The sequence below is a fragment of the Falco biarmicus genome, chromosome 9, assembly GCF_023638135.1.
Source record: "Falco biarmicus isolate bFalBia1 chromosome 9, bFalBia1.pri, whole genome shotgun sequence".
Classification (NCBI taxonomy): Eukaryota; Metazoa; Chordata; class Aves; order Falconiformes; family Falconidae; genus Falco; species Falco biarmicus.
Window position 1 is genome coordinate 46,800,044 of NC_079296.1, and position 24,505 is coordinate 46,824,548.

The following is a 24,505-nucleotide window of genomic DNA, read 5'->3' on the forward strand; positions in this document are numbered from 1 at the left end:
GCAGGGTGTCGAAACTGCTGGTGAGGACTATCCCCGTGGCTGGAAGTAGCAGGGCATGTCTGCATTCAGAGGAAACTCAATACAACTAGAGCATCTTTACAGGGAAGGGGAGCCCAGGACAGCACTGGCTGCTGTAACCATCCAGGTCTTCAGGCTCACAGCTGAGCACAGCCAAAGCCCACCCTCAGCCTCAGGCATCATCCCTCTGCACCTCAGGCACCTGGTGTACATCTCCTTCCCAACCTCCTATGCCAGGGATGCTCCAGCTGTTATTAACTCCTTGTTTGCTACTCATCAGGTGAAGACCCCCTATCTAGACAGAAGCTGAAAGACATTTCATAACCGGGCAGAAGATTGCCATAAAGGTGTTTTCATTTGAATTGATATAAAAGTGCAAATTGGTAGTGCTTGATGTTTTGTTCAGAGAGGCAGGGGTAACATGAACAGATCAATCTGATCTCTCACCCGCTTTTCCCAAAAGTGTAAATAAAGCTCAGGTTATTTCGCTATACTCCATCCCACCACTGTCTTTCTCTCTTGTACAGATCTCCACATGGGGATCTTGAAAGACTGTCCCTATGTTGGTTACCTTTTGGTACATTTCATCCACGAAGCAGCGATCTTTTCATAAGTGCATCAGCATGGTTCAGCTATCCAGAGCAAAATTCATCTTGGAGGTGTGCTAGAGGCTCCTTTTAGAAGTTTCTATTAAATGTGTTTCAATAATTTTCAACAACTGAACTAGATTTTTGTATCAAAATAAAATTCTCTGGCAAGGGAGTACCTTGCTATATAATCTTCCTATCATCAGATGTTAATTTTTGCATACAAAGGGCAGTTACTGGTGTACACGTGTTCCCAAGTAACTCTGACATGCTGCTTGTCGGTTGTTTAGAGATGATCCCAAATCAAAGACTCAGATTCCCAAACCTTGATGTTTCAGATCGATTTAGAAATAAATGAAAAGAAAACTTTATTCCATCAAACTAGTCTTTATATTAGTAAGATTAGTTACAATAAAACATACATTCTTTATGAATATCATTTTCTGCTCTCAGTCAATTTTCCAAAAGCCCTGCTACCAGGTGAGTAACTCGGCCTCAGATCTGAGAAGCGTGGGGGGTGTGAGCAGCTGGCACAAATTAAAGGAGTTGTGCTCTATTGTGTCAGCTGAGAAGCTGACATTCAGATTTTTCTCTCTGTTTTCATATAACTGTATTTGACATCAGGGGCCTAAATCTGAGAAATTAGCCACCAAACTCTCACCGGTGGAGGACTGAGATGGGCAGGACCTCCTTCGAACAGGCTTGAAAGTCTTATCAAGCACGTGAGCAAGAGACCTTTATGGCAAAAGCAGAGCAATGGGTGGTTCTGACTCCACTTGGTAGAGCACTGCATTGTCACAGCTTGCTTTAAAGTCTGGGAAATTGTATCCCAATGGGCTGGTACAAAATATATCTATGCCATTAAGTGGATTAAGACATTGAGGTCTTAGTCATGCCTGTGAGGTTTTGTTACCTTTATGGTGATCTCCAGGAGAAAGAATGTTTGCCTGCAGAGGAGATAAGACAGTAGAACTTCTCTGCTCTTGTACTGTGATTCAGTGGTCAGGAGCTATTTCCACTTCTGAAAAGTTCAGGTCCGACAAAACCCCTCTGGCAGCCTTAGCTAGTGACTTCACGATGGCCTCCGACAAAGCCTTCTGCTTGAGCTAGGATGTGAATTGAAACAATCTGGGAAAGAAAAACATTGGGTCAGAACTCACTAGAAGTAGGAATTTAAAAGTCCTCTCCCACCCCGATCTATTTTAATGAATGCATAGTTACAGGGTGACTATGTTATCTCACTTCTCTTGTGTCATTAACTGAGAGTTTAAAAAAAGTGTCCCCGCAGAAATCTTATTCATATGTTTTATTATATGCTCCAGCACGGGCACCACTTTAGTTTAATGGTATGTTGGATGATGGTACAAATTTATAGCCAAAGGTTTACATCACAGACAGCTGGAATGAATAACAATAAATTAATTTAAAGTGCTACAAAAGTGCTCCCCGTAGTATGCAGTGCTTATGTGCTCAAGGCTAATAATTTATAAATGCACGTCTTTTATAATCCTGATCTAAAGTCCTGAAAGCAGCTAGTTAAAAAGCAGTCACATGACATAAATTATTTTTATTAATATTTCAAATGCATGATTAGGGTGGGCACCATGGTCATTAGCATTAGATAGCTTTCATTTATGACCAAGTGCAATGAAGCAATAGCCAGAGACAGAGAAACCAGCTAAGCGATGGCACAACAACCATTGGGAGGCCGGGGGTGGTCACAAGCTGCCTCTTCTGCCGCGTGGTTTTTATGTGCTAGTAACGACCACAGCTACGGCTGGTCCCCTTCCCTTGGCTGGACTGTTGTGTTTATCCCATTAGAGACTCGCGAGGCCTGAAGAACAAGCGTACGTGCCGTGGGGTGCAGGCAGAAGCAGCTGCGCTCCTCCATGGGGGTTCCCTTCCATCCCCGGCCACGGACCGGCAGCAGCACGTAACGCAGTGAGGGCACTGGCCGAAGGATGCTGTAATGACTTCCCTCGTTACATCAGCAGCACTAATTTGAATGCTGGGCGAATGTTAAACTTCTATCCAAACTCTGGCTTGGATAGGGTAGGTTACTTGAAAGCATTATACTTGATTTGTAAGGACACCACCACTTCTGGCTGTCAGGAGATTGGGGAGAAGCTGTGCCTGCAGGTGAACAAGCGCTTGTAGAAAAGCATTGCACAAACCTAGGGATGAAACCAGGCCATAAGCTTCCTTTTTGGGGCGAGGGACTATTTTCTTTTTGCTAGTGTAATCCAACAACTAGCCACAGTCTTCTCTAGTAAAAAGAGATGGGTGGGGGTAAAAGACCGTCCAGCTCAGCTAACCTGGGTAACGTGGCATCTTTTTCCCCGGTGCAGCTCTCGGGCATACCTCACTGCAGAGATGTCACTTGTCTTAACACCACCCTTATTTGCTCCCGGCAAATTTGGCTGCCTCTCGCTTTTCTTGGTAAAAATCATTTACTTCTTAAATGCAGAGCCATTAGGCTGAGGTTATAGAAGGAGTCTTTCATGCTGAAAGAAGGATCATGAATAATTTCTGTGTCTCATTCTGGGCCATTGCCATATATTAGACTACATATTTGAATCTTGGCAGATTGAAAAAATATGCACCACAAGCAACCCCATTCACGTCAGTACTTCTTCTAGCAAAGTAAGCAGAGTGAGACACAAAGTGTGCAGGAGTATCATCGTCTGGTCCCTCCACTTTTTTAAAGAAAAAAAAAAAAGCTCTTTTTGCACGACACAGAATGCAAACCTCTGAGTAACCGTTTGCAATTATTTTTTTTTTAATATCACAAACCTCTGCAAATTCATACTCTCTCTCCTCTTTCTTTCTGGCTTTCTTAGAAAGTACTTTGCAATGTAACACATTTTTCCAGAGGTCAATGGGGGCATATTTGCATTTTGATACATTTTAAATTTTTGCCTCCAGCACCCCACTCAAATGCACTGCGCTAATCAGAGGCAAGTAATGATCTAGATACTTGAAGCGGGTGACTAGGCATATGAAAGCACCTCGAAATGCAAAATTAAGTGGGAGAGTAATACATGGTGAAAATAAATAAATAAGAACAAGGTGATGAATCTGGCAGCAGCAGTTTGGCTTTGTAAGCCGAGGGTTCTGCTGGAATAAGCAGCTAATGTGTTTGTGCGCACCGCTGAAGTGATAAGGGGATTCAGGGGACTCCTGCGCCAGCGGCTGCGCTGACGGACTGCGGGTTCCTCTCTGCGTGTCGCTCGTACGTCAATATACTCAGATGGTGCATAAGGATTTCTGAGGGCTTTTTATACCCTTAGCCATACCTTGTGTTCTCAACAACCCAAATCCAAGATTAGGCAGGATCTAGAAAAATGGGGCAGTCCCCAAAGCATGGGTTTATCCGTGTGGAAGTCTTTTATTTTTAGCACTGGTGATCGGTTTACACTCAAATATGCCTGCCCCAAGGTGGGCAGAGGGGCATGGGGGAAAGACACCCCCCCCCCCCCCCCCCCAGAATTCAAGAGATTGAATAATTTTATTTTTTTTTATTAAAGCATTAATATCTGTGACAGAGTTGCAAGTAAACACGAGCGTTTCCTCACTAACTGCAGCATCAGAAGAAAAACCCCTGAAAAGCAGATGCTGCTGAGGCAGTGATGAGCCAGGCAGTGTGCACGGGGAGAGGGATGGAGATACAGCTGGGCAGTGCGTGCACTGAGGCACCGTGGTGAGTGTGTGTGTGTGGCCGCAAGTGGTGGCTAATGTGCCTGTGTGCGACAACGACACATGAGCAAAACCGAGCTGCTCCAGTGAGTATTTTGTGTGCATTTTTAAGAGAAGGCAATGAGAAGCGGCCAGGGGAGAGAGACTGAAAAGAGGAGGTAGGAATGACCAGGCAGTTTGTGGCTGGGCTAACAGCGGCGTGAGGTAAGAAATCCAGGCATCAGGGAAATCATTTAAAGCCATATTGATTTGCTTTGGAGGCGAGAAAAAGCAGATGCACTCAGCCACTGCTCTGACAGCAGCTACAGCTGCTTGATTTTACTTATTTTTGTGTTTTAAAGAGTTTTGTTCACAGAAAGCCCGTGCCATAAACCCGAACCATCCTGCACCCACCTCCCCCCCCAGCACTGGGAGCTGGGGGCAAAGCTTGCCCACGGCCAGCCAAGTGGACAGAAAGAAGGAGAAAAGAGGGAAGGAGGGAGGGGAGGGGATCAATGGCTGAAATTCAGTGGTTCTTGCCATTTCCCATGAGCTGGGAGTGTTTAGAGGCCACTGGGCAGAGCAGGAGCAGGGCCCATCCATCCACATCCATGGACAACAGCCCTTCATCCGTCAGGAACGCTGCCCGGCCGCTGTCCCCAGCAGCATACAGAGCAAGGCTGCAGGGCAGAGAAGGATCTGACCCTTTGTGGTGTTGGTCCTTGCATCTAGAAAAGAAGAGGGGAATTAGACACAACATGGGAAAACAACGGGTTTTAATATTCTGTAGGAAATCCTGTGTTTTGGGGGAAAGAGAGAAAGGGGTTTGTCTACGTGGAAATACTGCCAGGTGTTGCCTGCCCTGTTTCCAGTGAAGAAAGCCCAGCATCTGGCTGGGGCTTTGCTCTTCAGATTTGGGCAGATACCTTATTTCAGCCACTCCCTCACATACATGTCCAGTGATACAATTGTAGAATTAATACAGAGACACTGTGGCTGAGATCTTCAAAATATGGCTTTTGCTGGGGGCCAGACAGCTGTGAGGGTCTGGCCTAGGTGACTTATCCTCAGTTGCAGTGAGCCTGACCCCCAGCTGAGGTTTCGGAGTCTTCCTCAGGTTCAGATTCCTCCCGTGCAATCAGCTCACTCACTGTGAAAGGCAGTTTCAGATCTACAAAATTCAGTTCAAACTTCATGAATAGTTACAGCTATGTGGTTCAATGTTTTCTAACATTAAAAATTCTCATTTTCCGTTTAAAAAGGAGCTAGACTTCCCAACAGCCAGGGTGAAGGATGCTCAGGAATTTTTCCTTAAGGAGACAAAATGGTACTGGTTTATTTCATCTGAAATGAAATTTGGTGTGGTTTTATTTTCCTGGAAATAAAAATTGGGTGCACTACTGACTTAAACCCCAATTACTTTCATAGCTCTCCTACCATCTTAGCTACTGCCCCATCCTTCCTGTTTTCTACACCAAGAAGCTCAAGCGTAACCACATGGGGATGCGTGCGTGCTTGCTCACTGGCTTGCTCTTTCCTGAACATCTGCTGAGCAGCGTCTTATTTGTATGAATTATGAGTTTGACTTTAAATCAGGTCAGAAAATTTCCATAAGAACAGTTTTCCTAAAGGAAACAGCTTTCAGGTAGATGGAGTTCTTAGTAAAAATATATTTTTTTTTTCCTTAGAAAGGGGGAATTCTGTTCAAAATTTAATATACAATTCACTGAAGATGCATGAAAAAGAGTAGAAATTTTATTTTTGCAAATGAAAAAACTTCCACTATGTTTTCAGTGAAAAAATAGTCAAGCGATGTCCTAACTGGCACTAATCCATGTTTTATATTTGTTACACTGATGAGCATAAATCCGGAGCAACTCCCTTGGCCTCACTGAAGTTACTTTGATTTATACTGTTGTAAATAAGATCAAAATCTCAGTCTGTGTGGTTGGTTCTTGTGATGAATATCTTTGCCTTCTAGGTATGGAAAAAAAAAAAACCCACAGCAAAAAAACCACCCCAAAAACTGTAAGGCTTGATGGATTCTGGATCAGGGCTGTTGTGAAGAGTTCTAACTCCCCGTGGATTTGATTTCAGTATCACTGGTCAGAACGTGTCAGAATGTGGGAAATTTTAATTAAAAGTAAGAGCATACAGCTAAATATTTAAAAATAATTTACAACTGTATTTTTATCAGGTATAATTTGAAAATGATCAGTGTTACACAGAACACTGGCTCAGTTTTAAAGGGTAGGTCTGTTTCTTTCAGTAAATTAAACTTTTCTTTTATGCTAAAATATCTTTACATCTACAGATGAGTTTAACAGCATCTCAGCAATACTGAAAAGTCTTCGTAAGTCTTTAGCTTTATTTGTAGAGCAATATATTTTCTTTTTCACTTGTTAAACAAAACACACTTTTGATTCCGAGAAAGAAACAATAATTGCCACAAGACAGGGTGAGTGCCTCACCTTCAGAGAGCCTCAGGGTGTTCCCACCGAAGCCAAACGCAGGGTACAAAGCGTAGTGCCAGGAGTACGTCGGGGTCTGGATTACGAGCTGCTGGTAGTTCCACTGCAGGGATTCAAGTGGAGAAATTAGGTATTGATATGCAAATACTACATTATTTTTAGGTTTGGGGGTTTTTTTTTGGTTGTTTGTTTGTTTGTTTTTTTAATTCAGCTGGTTTGCAGGCCAGATCATTTCATCTGGAAGTATCAATTGAAATGGTCACGACTGTTGCGCTGCTTTAGGTTGACCTGAGTGGGAACTCTTGCAATCAGCTTTTAATGTTTTTTCAAAGCGGTACAAAATTTTTTTGACCTGACAAATAACTAATTGTGGGTAATTCTCATTTCCAAGGCAAATATGGTGAAGAAAACAGGATGAGAGCAAATTCATCCTTGGTGTAAACTCACTGACTTCAGTGGTATTACACTAGAAATAGTTGTGGAGTAGGATTTCTTATGCAAACAGTTACGCCAATTGTGTTAAATAAAAAAGTACCTTAAATCATGCCTTGGGCAAAATAGCTCGGTTAATCCCAAAATGTTGTTGCAAGAAATTTCCTTCCTTTCCCCAGTGTTCTAGGGGAGCTATAAGGCACATTACATAGTCAAGTTTTTCCGAAGAATTTAAATAATTTCTTTTCTTGCTTCAATTCAACAGACTATTTTTGTGAAGCATTTTACCGGTTACTTTTCATCTCTCTCCCTCCCAAACCCCACAACCACAAACCAAACAGACTTACAGGGTTACTTAATGCAAAACTTCATGTTTTTGCCAGTCAGCTCTTGCATGTATTACAGAAAGTACCAACTCTGCTTCCCTGCCTGTAAGCACCTAAAATAATCTGGCCCCCATTTTAAATCTGCTTGTATGAAGTCAGTGGACATTTTCCTAGAGTTACCTAAGTACTACGTAACACAGCTGTCCAGGAAAAATAATTTTTTTAATTTCAGCATATAATAAACCGAAAAGAAAATGAAGTGAAAATGCCCAGTGTAATGAAACGTCGGCACTGTTTGCGTTGATTCAGTCAGAAGTTAAGTGCTTTCACTTTTCTGCTCTACACTTTCTAAAATCATACGAGAGAAAATAAACACTGAATGACAATATAGAAATAAACCCCAAAAGACTTCAGAAAAACCTCTGCTGTGATTTCCCCCCTATAATTGACATATGTGGTGGTACATTTTTTTGACAAAATGATATCTACAGGCAAAAAAGATTCTGTCAAATAATTTGCAGCCATCTTCCAAAAGCAACACTGCTGTGAAAAACAAAACAAAACCCACCCACCCACCAACAGGATTTTTATTTTATCCTGCTTTCTTTCAGAGCCCAGAGTGCCCGTGCATTGTGACCATGCTCGTCTGCGACTAATCCTAGAGCCGCACAGTTTTGGGCTTGCCGTGGGGCTGAGCCATCGCTTCCTTTCCTAGGAACTGCTCTCGTTTCTGAAGGTGGCAGCTTCCAGGTGAGCAGGGCAGCCTGTGCCTCACTCCCTTCACAGCACTTCCACGTGCAAAGCAGCATCCACAAAAGGCCACCCTGCCCTGCGAGCCCCGCGCAACGCCGGCGGTCGGAAACGCTGCTGAGTAGGGGTGGCAGGAGCTGGATCTTAATGGTTTGCCCCCTCCCAATCACTCGGGTTCGTTGATTTCTCTAATTAACTGTGCATTCCACTTCACTGTTATTCCCAATGATCCCATTTAATCTCAATGACAGGGCCAGAGATAGGAAGGCCTTTGCTTGCAAACAGCTTTTGGCAAGCCCTGCTGTTCTGTAGAGGCTCGTGGGTATCCCCGAGTACGAATCCAGTGCTATTTGGCTGCATCTTCCTCTCCTCACTGGCCTGTTTCCACCTACCTATTCAGCCTCTCTTCCTTCTCCCTTTCAACGGAGCCTTCCAGCTCATCTTCAGAGGTCTGGAGCTGCAGTCCTGGCTGCCAGTCGCGCCTGTAAAACTGATTTATTTGCCCAGCATGGCACTGTGCCAGGGAAGAGGCCGGCTGAATGGTGAAGCTGTTAAGAAACTAATTGCGTGATGCACTGCAGTTACAGGAGAGTCTTTACTGTTTGCTTCATCTAGTCATATTTGCCACCAAGGATCTTCCTTGTTTGCCCCTTTCCCGTGGTTTGAATCGGAAGAATACCAGATTTACACCAGGGGTGGGCTTGGCCGATTGGCTCCCAAGCCTTTATCGTTAGCTTGTAGGTCCCTTCATTGCGTAAAAGACTGAAATACTGTCACTGCTGTGAGTGTTTCCTTGCTTTCTCATCTCGGACTGGGAGGCTTTGAACTTGCCAAGATCTAAGTTCAGCCCTCTCTGCTTGTTCTGCTTGTGTTGATGAAGTCACTAATCCCTAAATGAAGGGCAGGGAGCTGCTGGGGTTAGCAATTTCATCATCTTTAACAGAGAAAACAGAATCAAACTCACAACACAGATGAGTTAACGAGAAAATTATTCCCCTCTGCCTTGCTTTCAAATGTCTTTTGGAACGGTGGGTCTGGACTGAAACCTTGGGTTGCAAAATCCCAGCCTGTGGGAAGAGCAAAGTCAGGGAAGAACTCTGTGCCACCGCATCGCCATTAATTAGGTCACGCTCAGCTCCTTTGCAAGCAAACACCTTGTTAGGCATTTACCTAACAGGAAAGCAGCCATACTGCTGCTTGCCCTTGCTGTTTCTACCCGGGGAAGAAGTGTTGGTAAAGGGTGGACCTAATGATAAGCTAAATGATTCCCATCCTCAACCCCCAGCCACCACGGGGCCGGTGCCCACCACTTTTCCCCAGCCATGGGTGCCCTGGCGTAGCACCAGAAATGTCGCCTCAAATAGTTTGTCACTTTGCTCGTAACGCAGAGCTGATGCTGCTTGCATGTGGTCGGTGATCACATTTTTCATTTGAGAGGATTATGTTGACTTGACTTATAGATACCAGGTTCAAGTCAACACTGACTCATTCTAAACTAACCAAGCTCAAATTGAAAACTTTGAGTTTCTCCTGATTCCAGGGCAAAGCTTTCTTCACAGCTACTGCCTGCCTCCTGGGAAATGTGTCCTGAAGCCTGAGCTCAGGGCGCCCACACTAGCACAGGGGAATGGCTGCAAATGGCATTGTGGGTGCTTTGAAGAACCTTAAAAGAAATAGTTTTAGAAGAAAGTATTTCAGTTACTTTCAGATAACCTTTCCCTGTTACAAGCATGTTTCAAATTCGACACGTATCATTCAGAATCCGATTCTTAGCTGGTGTTTCTCCATCTTTTCCTTTGCATGTGACAGAATTACAGTGCTCGCGTTGGTCCTTGTGCCCGGTTCCTTTCCTCTTGAGGCCAGTGGAAAACCTCCCACTGACTTTGCCAAGCCGTGAACCAGATCTGCTAAGCTTCAGTTGACAGGGCAATTTCCTCCCTCCTTCATGGTCTCATTCAGCAAAGACGTATCAAAGAGTGTACTTGCAGCATGAGGAGTTGCACCCTCTCAAAACCCAAGAGCTTCAACTGGGAGCCTGCACCAGCGGTGAGCAGCAGCAGGCACAGGCAAGCATCAGCTGGAGCTCAACACAGAAAATTGGTCTGACAGCTTTGCTACATCCTCACAAAGAACTCAGAACACAACTTTTGTCAGCCAAAATCTTTACAGCCTCTGACTTTCCCTGCAAGGGTAGAATAATTCTTAAAACAAGAGAGACTGCAGCCTTGTCTTTATCCTAAGGTGGCCACTAGTAAGAGCTCTGCAAACCAGGCAGGTGGTTGCAAATGGCTGTCTAGTTTCTAAGTTCATGAATTTCATCCCAAGCTTGACGAAGTTTAGCAAATACATCCTCCTAGATCTTCCCCATGAACCTCCTCATGTAGGGAGCTGGCAAACCTTCCGAAACCCCAGGCAATTACCCCTCCTCTGCAGGGCTGCACTCTTCCCAGCAGTAAGGTGCAGGATGGCTCAGCCAACAGAAATATTTACAAAATGAGTTACGGTTCCAGGCAGCTTTCAGAACTTGGAACTCTGAGTAGGAAAGGTTTGGGGGGGCAAGGATTTCTGGGGAAAGTGGAAAAAAGGAAATAATTGAAACAGGATCAGAAGCTGAGGCTTACTCTGACATACCAAATCATAAATCATAGCGGAGGGGCAGAGTTTGGCTGTCCTTGTGACATTGCACGTTAATGAGCCAGGACTGCTCTGTGATATTCTGCACAAACTAGACCTTGTGTGTCTCTCTTTGCCCTAAATGTGAATTTTGCAACTCACAGAGAGATTACGGATATGATAAATGGGAAAATGATGAGAAAAAGTCAGATCAGGAAGGAAACCTATATGGTGCCTGGTGGGATCATGGTAATAGATGTAGGCTTTGTGGAGCCTGAGGAGAGTCAGTGTTGTAGAAACACGGCAGAAATGAGCCAGTGGCCATGCCACTGCACGTGTGGCAGCTTTGAAGAAATCAGATCAATATAGTAGATTTCTTCTACAAAGTTGGTACCAAGAGTGCAAAATGAATGGACATACAGAAATCCGCTTTCACTTGCAGGCTGCTTGTGCATCCCCCTCCAAGCCCTCGCACAGTGTGACCCGCACACCCTCCCCACGTGCCACACTCCCGCCAAAGATGAGCAGCGTTTATCTCCCGTGCGCAGGTGCCCGTGTGCCTGATGCGCTTGGGCAGGGAACGATGCGTCCTCCTTAAAAGCAATTAGCAGCTAGCTACCCACTTTAACATCGGAGAGCAAATTCAATCATGGAATAACTCTCCTGTAATCAGTACAGTTAGCAGGAATGCGTTTGACCCTGGCTTCACCTTCTCTGAAATGCAGTTCCTGGTACAAAGTGTTGCACTGCTGTTGAGAGTGACATGCTACGAGTAACCGGATGTCAGGATCCTTGTGTGAAAACAAAGTCCAAAATAACTAGGAAGTCTTGAACCAGAAACTGGCATAACGGTAGAAATAATTCCTATTTTCACATTGCTTCTCCTTTCTCATGGTACAAAAACGATGCAGTGCACCACAGCCCTAACCCCAAACACATTCTGTTACCTAAAATGTCTTACAAAAGCTCAGCCAAAGTTGGGGTTTGGTTGCTGCTGCGATGTGGAAATGTAAATCTCTCTTTGCATAGAAACAACGTCTGAAACACTTCTCCCTGGTGCCACAAGGAAAGTGAAAACCTTTTATTTCATGCATATTTTTCTTCTGGAGCCGGACTGCAGTTATTTATTTATTTATTTATTTATTTATTTTTTAAAGGAAATGACAACAAAAAAATCATCGACCTAGGCTTGCACTGCTTCCTATTCATATATAGATCAGAACCATCTATCTTAGAGCTGGGAGACTGGGATTCCTAACCAAGAAGAAAAGCACAGTACGCCCAGAAGACCTGCAGTACTTGTGTGTTGCACCCAGTCTCACCAGTGGTTTATTCTGGGAACAATATTCTTATTTCCTGAGAAGGGTATGGTGATATGTGAGGCACTTACTTTTCATTAGAGGGACAAGGTCCCGTAAGCGAGAGTCAACTAGTTGTCTGTTGGAGAGCTGAGACTGAGATGACAAAGTATCTCTCCGAGATACCATTATTCAATTATCGCTCAAAGTGTTTGTGAGAATAGTGTATATCTTTAAATGAATGGGTGGCACAGTGCTCTGTTTTGCCTGAAAAATTTAAGTGCTTGGTTGTAGAACAAGCTGTACTTCTTTACCTAGGAATACAGCCATTTCTTTCCTTCTTTATTTGTTTTTGCCCGTAAGAAACCTTGTACTTCCAGCCACACTCACACAATTGTAGTCCCTCTTCTCTTTCTCATTTTCTTTCTGCCTTTCAAAGAATCCTTTCTGCCCTGTGTCACACTGCCCCACTCCTTGCGTGACGTATGTACAATGACCTCTCATCTCCACGTCATATGCAGTCTAATCCTTTTCCTCGAGCATCATTTGCACAGAAACCCTTTGCCTTCGCTGAGACAAGCACAAAACTCCCTTTCCTCCACTGTCACTTGCAGAACAATCCCTTACTTCTAGTGGCATGCAGGTGGTAACCCTTGATCTTCTGTGCCGAACACAAAATGATCACACTCTAGCTTCCCTTCAATATAAGACTGACAATGAAGCCTTTACATTAAATTCTATGAAAAACACACTGCTGCCCTTTTATTCCCAATTTATCCCAATATTTACCTTCATCTGACTAGTATGAAATACCATGGTGAAAAAAACAAGGGATACAGCCCAAAACTTCAAGAAAGAACCCCAGCTTTCTCAAATGTTTAAAGAGACAAAACCAAGTATATGGCTATCCTAGCATTTTTTCCATTACTCTTTTTTTTTTTTTTTTTTTTTTCCTTTTGCTCCCCTCTTTTGCAATGATACGATGAAAAAAAGGGAGGAGGGGAACAGGAGCAAGGAATAGAAAACTGGAGGTGACTCAGAACTCGAACCCAAACAGTCTTTTAAATAGCTCTGGCTTGGGTCCTGTAAAGGAGAAAGATTTTTTTTTTTTTTAAAGACAAAAAAAAAGAGTTAAAGGCTTTGGCTTAACTCCCCCTTGTGCTGCAGCAGACTGGTTACCACAGCAAATCGGAGCCAAAAGGCAAGAGACCAGTACCAGGACTGCTAAGTGTCATCAGCTGAAGGAGTCATTTAACCTGCTTTGCTTTAAGCATTATCCAAATGCAAAACATACCTGTTTAACCAGGGCTTTACAGCCTCCTGCAGCCAGGGAAGCCCTGTCCTGGCTCATCCCCTGGGCAGCTGCAGCAAGGCAGGATGCTGGTGGGGCTTTGGAGTGATTACCCTAATTTGACATCCCCTTCACACAGCAGTGTTGCATTTGGTGATGATTCGGGCTTAAAATGATCGTGTTTGTTTCTCTGGCCTGCCTATTTCCACCCTACTGCCACAGCATGCTTTCAAAACAGGGCTCAATTAAGTACATGTTAAGTCTGACCCTTTGCAGAAACGCTACATTTAGCCCCACTGATTCTAAGTTGGGTTTGCCTGCTGTCGGGGTGGCGTGGGTTTGCCAGGATTGTTTTAATGCTGTACCTTTGGTCAGCAACACACAAATTCCTTGTAACAGGAACGCTGGCTAGGTGCTCCTGTGTTTGTAATGTGCTCTGACATCCAGGGTGGCTGGCGCATTTGAAGCATGAGATTTACAGCGTTTGCTCCCGGAGTAGCTGCAGTACGTGCCATTAGCTGCTGATTGGTACTAGCCACCATGGCTGCTTGAACAAAATTCAGGGTGGAAAACCACCGCATCTTTTGAACAAAGATAGTAATTATGCTAATTGTATCACTTTAGCATTTTTCTCGCCTGTGTTTATGAACAAGTGATGTGAGCCAATGAGAGCAGCAGCTTCTTCCCTTCAAATTAATTCCTGCTTTGGAATAGCAGGATAGATATGATAAGACTTTCAGTTTGGTATGTTTTCTCCTGCGTCTTTTCAGTGGTGCATTACACATTCACCACAATTCTTCACCTCTACTGTCACTTTTATGGCAGTGTTTTCCTTTTCCTCCTCTTCAGTCATGGGCATGCTAATCTTTTGTGTCACAAGCAGCACAACCCCTCCTCTGTATGGGCCCCCTCCTCCCTGCGCACGTCCTGGATTATGCGGTTAAAAGAAAAACTCATTTCACCTACAAAACATAAAACAATGTAATTGTTGCTGTTGCTATTTTTATTTCCATTACCCACTAGACCCAGTCTGGACTGAATAATTAAGCAGCTATTTGTGTCATGGGTTTCAATGCTGAATGTAACCCATTAACCCCATAGGAGCAAGGTCCTTGAATTCTGAATAATTCTGGGAGTGAACTGTGATGAATCAGGGCTGAGATAAGAGGCAGGCATCTTTAAAAAAAATCTGGAGCATGTTCTTGGCACTCAAGGTTTGTTCTGTGTTGCAAGCGGTTTCTGCTCGTCTCTTTTTTTAATCTTTCCCCATTCAACTGAATCCCATGGGAAATGCAGAAAGGCTCTACTTAGAAAAAGTGTATATATTATAGTTCATTCTGTTATTTTCTGGGTTTTTTCCTCCTCCTCTGAAAATATTTGTATGTAACAAGCACCTTACTGTTCTCTGGGGCTCATCTGTTCATACTGCATATTCTGCACTTGAAATTGCCGTAAATCTCACTCTGGTCTCATTTTCCCCCTCAAATAGAGCCTTGTTACCCATAACTAGTCTTGGACATGCTCCTCTGACATGGATGCAGCTGGTATAACATGGTTCAGTGAGCACAATCCATAGCAATATTCCCAGCACCGGTATAAGTGTTTTGATGCTGTACCTTACCTAGCAAGCTGTGTGGCCAAACTGGTCCATAAACTAAGTGTGGGTAGTGCTCTCCTACTGCATCAGCTGCTTCTGGAAGCAAAGAACTGAATGTTTTTTACTCGAAACAATGCATTTTAAGATCTCTTCCTGAACAGGTACTTGGGAGGCAGGATGATAGCTCTGCCCATAGATGCATAGCCCTGCAAAATAGAATAAAATGAAGAGTTAGTACCCAGCTACAGGTTACCATGTATGCCTGTGGGCTTCCATAGCCTCCTCCTCAGGTTAAAAAATGCGAGGTTAAGAGACCAGCCTTTAATCTGATCTACTGCATAAAAGCAGCCATACAATTATTTTGCCCCATAATTTCTGTATCAACCCCAACCACTCCTAGCAGAACTGGGCTGTCCCTTTCTGAGAGGTGGCCAGCTCTGATTTAAGGACTGACACAGAACTTCCCCACATCCTTTTGTGATCAATTACAAATTTTAGCAAACAGAACTCTCACCTTTCTCACGTATCAGCCACTTTGTGTGTTGACAGAACCCACGTGGGCAGCCAGGGATGTGAACAGGGTTTCTTGCATGAGGAATGGTGGGGAGAACAACTCCTGTGCGGGGACTGTTGGCCTTGGAAATGCAGGCTGTGGGATCGGAGGGAACTCAGCCAGGGATTGCTGCTGCTCAGAAGGACCAACACCACTGCTTCATCCAGTGCTCTTCAGCTGTGGAAAATGTTGTCCCTACTGGCTCGTCTTTCCTTCCTCCATTTGACACCGTGAGCTATTTCTTGAATTTAAAACTGCTTACCTACTGCGGTTGGAGAACAGCTGAAAATAAATGAATAAACCTGAAAAGTGCATTAGGTGTAACATTCCCTTCTCTCGGTCCTAGCTCTGTCACAAGACAGACCGTCAGACAAGGGGCCAAATCCTGACCTGTGGAGGAGCAGAACTTGAAGTATGTTAATAGTCTTTCTATACTTTAAGAAAACATGTACAAGCTAAGAAAAGTAGCATTAAAAGATAATGTTATGAGAAAAATCATGAACATATTCAGATGTCTGAAAATACATCCTTGGTTGGAAAACCCGACTGAGCAAACATAAAGAGATACAATCAGTTAACAATAGTAATGCTACGTAAGCTGGAAGTAAGCACCAACATGTGATGATTGGTTGTGAGACGTATTCCAGAATATAGTACATTAATATTGAGCTTTGGTTTTATCACAGGAATGTAATGACTGCTAGGGATGAAATACTGAAGAGACGTAAAGGAAGAAAATGAAACCACTGTTTTTCAGGTCACAAAGAGTCTAATGTTTTCTTATAGTAATTTTAACTGAAGTCAGTTTTGAGCAAGTAATAACCGAACAATTCGCAGGACAGCACAGAACTGCAGCCTGATGAGAACTGCAGGAACGAGGAAATGTGTGAGCATTTGCAAGAAAGGGACCTTTGCTTCTTTGAGAAAATTTTGCATTATGGTATTGCAAAGATAAGTTGCTTACGATACCTAACATGAAACCGATGAGCGTGCTGGTAACGTCTTGTAGTGAAGTTTAGAGATCTTTGCAATATCCAGAAGCACATGTTTCCCTCTGTTGTTCTCTGTCTTCTTCAATATATCCTTTTCTCTCCCTGAGGAAGAAACAATAATTTAATTCTGACTAATATACAGAAGGTCTACTATGACCGGGATGGTTAACTTACAATGAGACGTTTTATGAGCCACAGCCCCGGCTTGACTAAATGCCTTCTGTGCAGCTTTAGCTTTGCTTTATGGACCTGTAAGAACATAAGACCTTACCATGTAAGCAGGAGCTGTAGTCCATGCTGGAGGGTGAGGGGGCCTCCTGAAGCAAGCCACTGACCTGCAAAAGGCCATCACCTTGGGAAAACTGCGCTGGCACGAAACCTAGAGGAAACACAGCCACAACAGAAACCAGCATGTGCGTCTCTGAGCTGCCTCCTGCTCCTCCTAATCAAGAGCTCATTGCCAAAAAAAATGAAAACCAATCAAATAATCCTCTAAAAAAGGCTGCTGTAAACAGTTAAGAGAGCTATTTTGTGTCTTGTACAGGAATCCCCATTTCTACTTTCTCCACAGAAACAGTAGGAATGGAGAAGGTCTGATGTTAACAGCACACACACACCCCCCGGCCCTGGCAGCCCAAACCCACCCGCTTGCTAGGGAGGCTTTGGGTTGACTTCAGCCACCCTTGGTGTGCAAACACAGAAAAACTGAATCAAAATGCTGCAAGACTGAACTGCTGATGGACCCAAGTTGCTAACAGCCAACGGTCCAGAAGGCCAAACCGCATGAACCTCTATACAACCAGAACAGCGCCAAGCTGGGCTCCCAGCGCGCCGTGATGGTGCTGAGCCTGGAAGGGATGGGTGCTGCCGTGCCGCGGGGCTGTGCCCGCTCAGGTCGCTCTTGGGGGCTTTGTGCTCGGGGTGAGCCCCCGCTGCCTTGCGCTGCTTCAAGAGCCGCCGTGTTCTCTGAAGCAGCAGAGGCACATGCTGCAGGCTGAGAAGGAGCGTGGCTCAGCCTTGGGCCGCACAACAGGTCTCACCCTTCCAGCTCTGGTGCCATGCCCAAGGACCTGGTGCCAGCGCATGTTTCACCAAGCAGGGATGTCATGGATGCTTCTCGGGATGTAGGGCCAATAAACCTTGCCTCCACATATAGAAAAGCAGCATATGTTTCTGAATGGCTGAAGAATACTAACGAAAACCTCTGTGTTGTATGTTACCTGCTGCAGCGACAGGTTCATATCTAGCCTGAGAAATGTGTGTTTCTCAAGGAGTAAGTTACAATCTGGGGAAGCACTTTGTGGGCTTGGTGTTCACAGAAAACAGCAAACAGAAGGTGACTGTGGTGTTGGAGAGGAATCAAGGCACGGTTGCACATAAGTCAGTCTGGTACCGAAGTATTAGAGAATAAATTGCACTACCCCCAACCTTAAGGACTGCAGATAATGCGCAGCAATGAAGTTTTATCTGTGCTCAAGTACATATTTTTTATGCAGCTAAAGCTATGTCGCAGATGTTCCTCACTGGAATAGATTTTGCCTTTGCTAATCCTGCAGTAATCTGCTGGTAGCTGCGTTATTACCCCCGGCTCCTTGCGGAGAGGAGCCACCGCTCGCTGGGGGCACGGTTCGTCTGCGGGGCTGGGGGCTCAGGCTGCCGGTGCCGGGGGGAGCACCCTGCCGGCCCCCTGCCTGTTCCCACTGCGGTGCTCTGCCAGGAGAGGGAGCTGGGGCTCTGGGATTCGGTGGCCTTTGATGTTTTCCGCTCACAGATCATGAAGGTGTTACGGCTGTCCAACACTAACATAGGCTTTCCTGCTCGGCTGGGTGGATGCTCAGGGGGCTCATGATTTTCCATGGAAGCTACATACTGCCGAAGGGGTTTGGCTCCTGCTGGATCCCAGAGGACTCGGATGCTCCGGGCTGTGATTTGAGGCTCTTGGTCACTTTTTCTGACTGCTTCCCCAGGTGAACTCCAAAGGGAGTTTGGACTTGGTGAAAATGGAACGGAGCCTACGGATTCTATGCTATAGGTGCAAATCCACTGTCGCGCAGCTGCTGCTGGAGCGGAGGTGGCAACCAACGGATGCGTAGCCAGGCAAGCTACAGCTGGGAGGAGGGGAAAATTTTGGTTGAGGCTACCAGGTGGCACACAGATGTTGGACAACGTTTCTTTCAACTTAGAAATACATCAGCCTTCTTCCCCCTGCAGTATATGTGTTTCATTTTGAACAAGTAACTGGCAGCTGGAGAAAGTTATTAGAAAATGCTAAGTCTATGTTCCAGCGCTTGCAACAGCAGCAAAATTACCTGTTTCCTATTCTGCTCAAGCTTTCTGTCTCCTTTTTTAGATATTGTTGGCCTCAAGTCAAGTTTTCCTTAAGTTATGTATCAGAAGGGGAATAAGTGGAGCTCCAAGCTTGTTTAAAGAGTAGAAAAGGGAGTTTAAACAAAGCTGGCAGTGATACCAATGCAACTATTATCTAGGTTCTGGATGTAGTTGGGCCTGCTGATAAGAAAACAGGAAATAAGTGAGAAAACAATTCTTGAAAATGTGAAAACCAGCCAATTCTACAGGGCTTCACTCTGTGCTCAGATGGCTGTAAGTGCTGATAAAAGAGCACACGTGATGAGAAAGTGCTGTGTCATTATCAAAGGCCCTTTCAGTCTTATTTTCATTTTGGTACGAGTGCAGGAGTCTGGCAAGGGAAGGAGAGTAACTTCATTTCTTCTTTGACTAATGAAATGTGGTCACTGACCGATCTGCCCTCTTTTCCCTCGAGGGGATGAATAGAGAGTTGCGCTTCCCTCCTGTTTCCTACCTGATTTGAAAGTAAGAGCAGAGAAATCTGGAGACAATTTTGGAGGCTAGAAGAAGAGCTCCTCAGATGGTCGGGGGCTCTATTAGCTAGGAGGCACCTAGGAGCCAAGCCAGAGAAAGGATTGTTATCACGATAACACAGTGAGGGCAACCACTAGAAATCGTAAGCAGCGAGGAAGGCTCCTTCAGAAGAAGCACATTTGATTGGCTCTGTTAGGAAAATCCTGTGACCCTCTGATGCCCTCAGCCTCCATTACCCCATGGTCCAAGGGGTCATCTTTGCCTGCTGGGAGGTAGAAGCTGCTCCCAGAAGCATGGCAAATGGCTGTCAGGGTGCTGGAAGCCTTTGGTAGTGCAGCCCCCAAGCTCATGGCTCTTACCATTCCTGTTCTTGCAGAGGGCACTAACTGGTAAGCATGAATGGTGTGGAGTTTTGCATGCAGGAGCTGTGGTTGTGACTTCCCATCTCTGCACCAGCCAACAAGTTATTATAAAAATAAATACCTCGGCCGCGGCAGCAGCATCCCCAAGGGCCTATTTACTTCTACTGGCATGAACTAATTCCTGCAGAGGAGCTCAAGCCAAATCCTGCAGAGACCAGCGGGAATCTCTCCAGGCTCGTGCAAAGGCGGTTTGTACGATGGAGAAAATGTTGGTGCTTGGTCATATTTATCACCATGTGGGTCAAAACATGTCAGTCAACAGTTTTTCTAACAGAATATATATTTTCTAAAGCTGAAGGGAAGTGAGCTTTTTTACCTCCTTTTATTTTTCAAGTAGTTATCCTGATTTAACTTCCGAAATTGCACAAGATGCTAAATGGTGGCTCATGGAGTGGCCAGGGATCAATTATTACCTTTTCACGTGCAAACTGATCCTAAGGTATCTATCAATCTCTTATAGTCCGACCTCCAGAAGGTATGCCCAATTTCAGAAAATGGAAAACACAGAAAGGAAGCTGAGGCAGGGGGACACTTGCCTGCCGTGGCTGGCTCTCTAGAATATGTTTGACAGGTGAGTTTATTATCTGTAGAAAGAATGAACAAGCCAATACACCCTTTTCAAGGTTTGCAGGGGCCTTAATGTAACTTCTTCATTTAATTTGGATCTATATACCTCATGAGAAGGGCAGAAGATTTTCATTTTCAAGGCCTTATTTAGCCATAAAATGTGTATCACGTTAGCTAAGAGCAGGTCTATGAATTTCATTTTATTCGGTGACAGGAGAAATAGGGTTGTATATATCACCCTTTCAGTAACTGCTATTAAAAGGTGCATATTTCATGAAGAAACAGTGCATTCCATGTCATAACATCTCTCGTGAAACAAAATTCAGAGCATTTGTGGTATACGTATATGAAAAGTATCAGTTCACTCATATGTTAAGAGTATGAGGAAAATATAAGCCCCTTTTGTGACTGGAGCTGGCCACACCTGGAAAATTAGGATGCATTTTGCCAGTTCCAGCAAAGTCAGTAGGAGGTTTTCTATAGCCTCAATGGGGACAAAATTTTTCCTAGATTTCATACAATTGTAAGTATTGTACAATTTAGCCACTACAGTTATTAAAATGCTATAATCCCTAGTGTGATACATGATGGGGTAAAAGCACTTACAAAGGTATTGCTTTCTAAACTGGTGTAATTACGGTAGTAATTCCCAGCGAAGGAGTATTGCAAATGCAGTGCCAGTTTCTCAATTTTTTTTGTCAGTGTTCATTACAGTAGTGATATGCTTGTGTCTAAATCTTGTTGATGTCCTTCCAGAGGGCACTAAAAACCCTAAAGTAAGTAAAGAAAAATTCAGTTGGTGATTCTGACTGGCTGCTGAATTGCCGCCTTTTGAAGCTTGTCCCTCAGCTCATAATCTCTAATGGTCGCTCTTATACTACACAGCCTACTTGCTCTTTGTTTATATTAATCCACTTAAAGTTTATCTAACTTAAGGGGAATTAGGGGAAAGGAGAAAAACAAAACCAAAAAGAAAGCCCTCCCCTCATCAGACTTGGATGATTTGGGGCTAACAAGCCTAGGAGGGCCGTCAACACTCAGCTGGATTTTCAGCCCTTGGGAAGTTGGCAACAGTGTGGGGCAGCGGGGGCTGCTTTTGGGGGGCTCTTACAGTACATGGAGCTCAGGCTCCAAATCTGAGGGCAGAGGGTCTGTCCCTCCTGGCAGCCCCCAGGACAGGGCTGAAAGCCTCTTAAGGCACCGAAGAAACATTCTGAGCAGTGAACCCTCCTTTTGCAGTTTTCAGAAGGGGATGGGTCTCTCAATTACGGCAGCGAAAGAATCAGGTTGAAATAAACACCAAAGTCCCCCATGGAGCGAGAAGAGGGCTCGACTGTTTCCTGACAGGGATCCTCTCAGCAGTGACAAAAATCAGCTAGAGGTAAATAAAATTAAATGTTCTCTTTATGATAAAAAACCTCCCTGATCTTAGGGACCGCTTATTTTTAACCTCACGGTCACACTGTATTCCTCAACAACCAGGGGGGGAGGCAGAGGTGACTGAGGCTTTGGTATTTTGTTTTTCTGAGGGCTTGAAATTGGCCTTGGGTACTCTGCATATGAGTGATACATGTGTTTCCGTCTTCTCTGAAGATGTCTAGCATCTACATTTCTCTTTGCTCCATAAAACCACCTCCTTTCCACTGCTTAACTAAGCTCTCAGACGTTATTTGAACAAAGAAGTGCTGTTCTTTAGGCAAGAAAGCCAGAAAAGAAGCCCAGTGTATTTATTCCCTTCCTTTGAGTGTGTCAGTCCTTTGACTAATGATGACAAGATTTCTGTTCCTGTTGAGTTGCTAGCTTCTTCACAGGTGCTACCAAATAAATACATCAGTTTTGAAGATGGAATCTTACAACTGTCTGGCAAATTGCAGTGACACAGTCAACTCGTTTCTCATATGCCTTTATCAGATAGCTACCAGATTAAAGACTAAATGAACAACACCTACTTCGATTAGATACCAGATTAAAGATCAAATGAACAATACTTACCCGGATTAGATTTGCAATGGTCACTGAGTTCGCCGTGATTTTATATCTCCTCGTTAGCCCCTGGAACTATCCAGTCACCAACACACCACGTTGCAAAAAGGAGCTCGGTGTCTTCTAAGTTTGATGGAAACCTGCAAATAATAACATTTCATTTAAATACATCCCCTGAAAGTCTGGTGATGTCTCAAACAAATTACGCCTTTGGACTTTCAGAAACCATGCAAATCAGTTTTTCTTACTGATGTTCCCAAAGAATTAAAATCATACAACTTTTACATCTCATGATTTGATAGACTCTTGTAGTAAATAATTCCTATTTTTCTAATAGAGATTTTTGTTAAGTGTCTGTAGTACACAAACAGTAATCCATGCTTACATCTTTCTTGAAAGCCCACAGTTAGAGAGACATGGAGGCAAGCGGATGCAATACTGAGCCAGGATTCAAAGCGATACCACCATGCTCTGGCATAGACAACAATAATGTGTTTGTGACAGACACATTTCATCCACGGTTTTTGGATGTAATTCTTTTTTCTCTTTGACTTGTGGTCTTTTGGCTAGTACTGCCCAGAAGCCACCGCATTCTAGGCCAGGATCTCCAATACTGATAGAGCGGGTGTTGCGGCCCCTTGTTGCATGTGGCAGCCAGCAGCATAACTATCTGGAGGAGGTGACAGGATTCACCGGGAACAGTTTTGTGGTTTGATCCTCCAAATAAAAATAGGAATAATAATAATAAAATAATGAAAAACAAAAAATAAGAAAAAGTAGTAATATAAGTTATTAGCATTATTCTGCAGTCTATGTTTGTTCTACACTGAGTAAAGTTGTGGTGAAGTTACACGTGGTCTAAGGCTGATGGCGATGGCTGTTCTTTGGCTTGAAAAAAGTGTGTGCAACCATCATCGTTAGCATCCCCCAGCACCTGATTAACCCAAATGCTTGGGTAAAGACCAATCACCCAAAACTTAATGAAATTGAGAAAGCAGACATACTTTAATGTCTTCTCACTTCAAAAGAAAAGCCGATACCGTATAGATTTTGCAGTGAAGCTTCCATCTTACCAAGACTTGCAGAAGAGCTGAAGTTGTGGCTCACCGAGGTATTGGAGACAGCTCTGAGGGCCTGGCCACACAGCGAGGGCTTAGCAGCGGGTGACGGCCACGCGGGTGGATAGTGCATAAGTGCTTTAAGTAAGACTTTATGGAAGAGAGGGCTGCAGTAAGTTTTATTGGTTTAAAAGGGCTCAGATCTCAAAACTGGTGGCTTTGGTTGCTGTAATAACATTAGGTAGCTATAATAACATAGAATAAAATTAGTGCCTGATACATTAAATAATTTCATCGTGATAACTAATCTGATCAGTTCTATGAGAAGGACAGAAAACATGATAGGACATATAATGTAATGGGACAGCAGGAGTTCTCTGTCGTTACTCATGTATTTACATTGGAAACCAGAATGCAAGGAAATTGAGTGCTTCAAGCATATTCTAAAAGGATCATTGTGCAGAAAAATTCTCTCAGTGCAGAACTCAAAAGGTTCGTAATGTGGAGAGGCACTGGCTGCTCTGCAGTGACAGCTTCATGTTTATTTATTCCAGAAAAAATAAGAAGGAGATACTGAAGTAAAGAGGAGATAATTTTATTCCCAGATCAAATAAAGGAACATAGAGTGTGTTCTCATCAAAGTGATTACTTTAGGGGGAACTAATACAATGAATGTTATTAAATTAAACAACTTCTTTACAGGGCATCTCACATTAAGGGTTTTAGTGTAAGTAATATTTCTGTCAGGCAAAGTGATCCAAGACAAAACATCTTGTAGAAGATACAAAAAAAGACCTTTAAGAAGGCACTAAGTAACAAGATGTGATTATGAACCATTGTGAGGACTCATGTAAGATAGCATTTTTTCTCGGAGAGTTCATGCATTTATACATCCTTATAGAGGTATTCCTTAATAAACACATTCTTGTAAAAATGTATTCTATTTAGTATACTTCCTCTGCAGCAAATTATCCCTTAACAGCTCTGAGAAACAAGGATGTCGGGAGCAAAATGACTATTGTCCTTTCACT

The 24,505-nt window shown here is 43.9% G+C and overlaps 1 long non-coding RNA gene across 2 annotated transcripts; it reads right to left on the reverse strand.

Moving 5' to 3' along the window:
• Positions 1 to 3,351: 3,351 nt before the first annotated feature.
• Positions 3,352 to 24,505, reverse strand: LOC130155508 (uncharacterized). Of its 2 annotated transcripts, XR_008824098.1 has the most exons (7): positions 23,490 to 24,505; positions 22,426 to 22,556; positions 16,581 to 16,705; positions 15,573 to 15,893; positions 15,083 to 15,264; positions 6,752 to 6,854; positions 3,352 to 5,008 (listed from the first exon to the last, which is right to left on the reverse strand). It is a non-coding gene; the product is annotated as an uncharacterized LOC130155508 (long non-coding RNA). The 2 variants fall into 2 exon arrangements; XR_008824097.1 differs by having other exon boundaries at positions 15,573 to 16,705.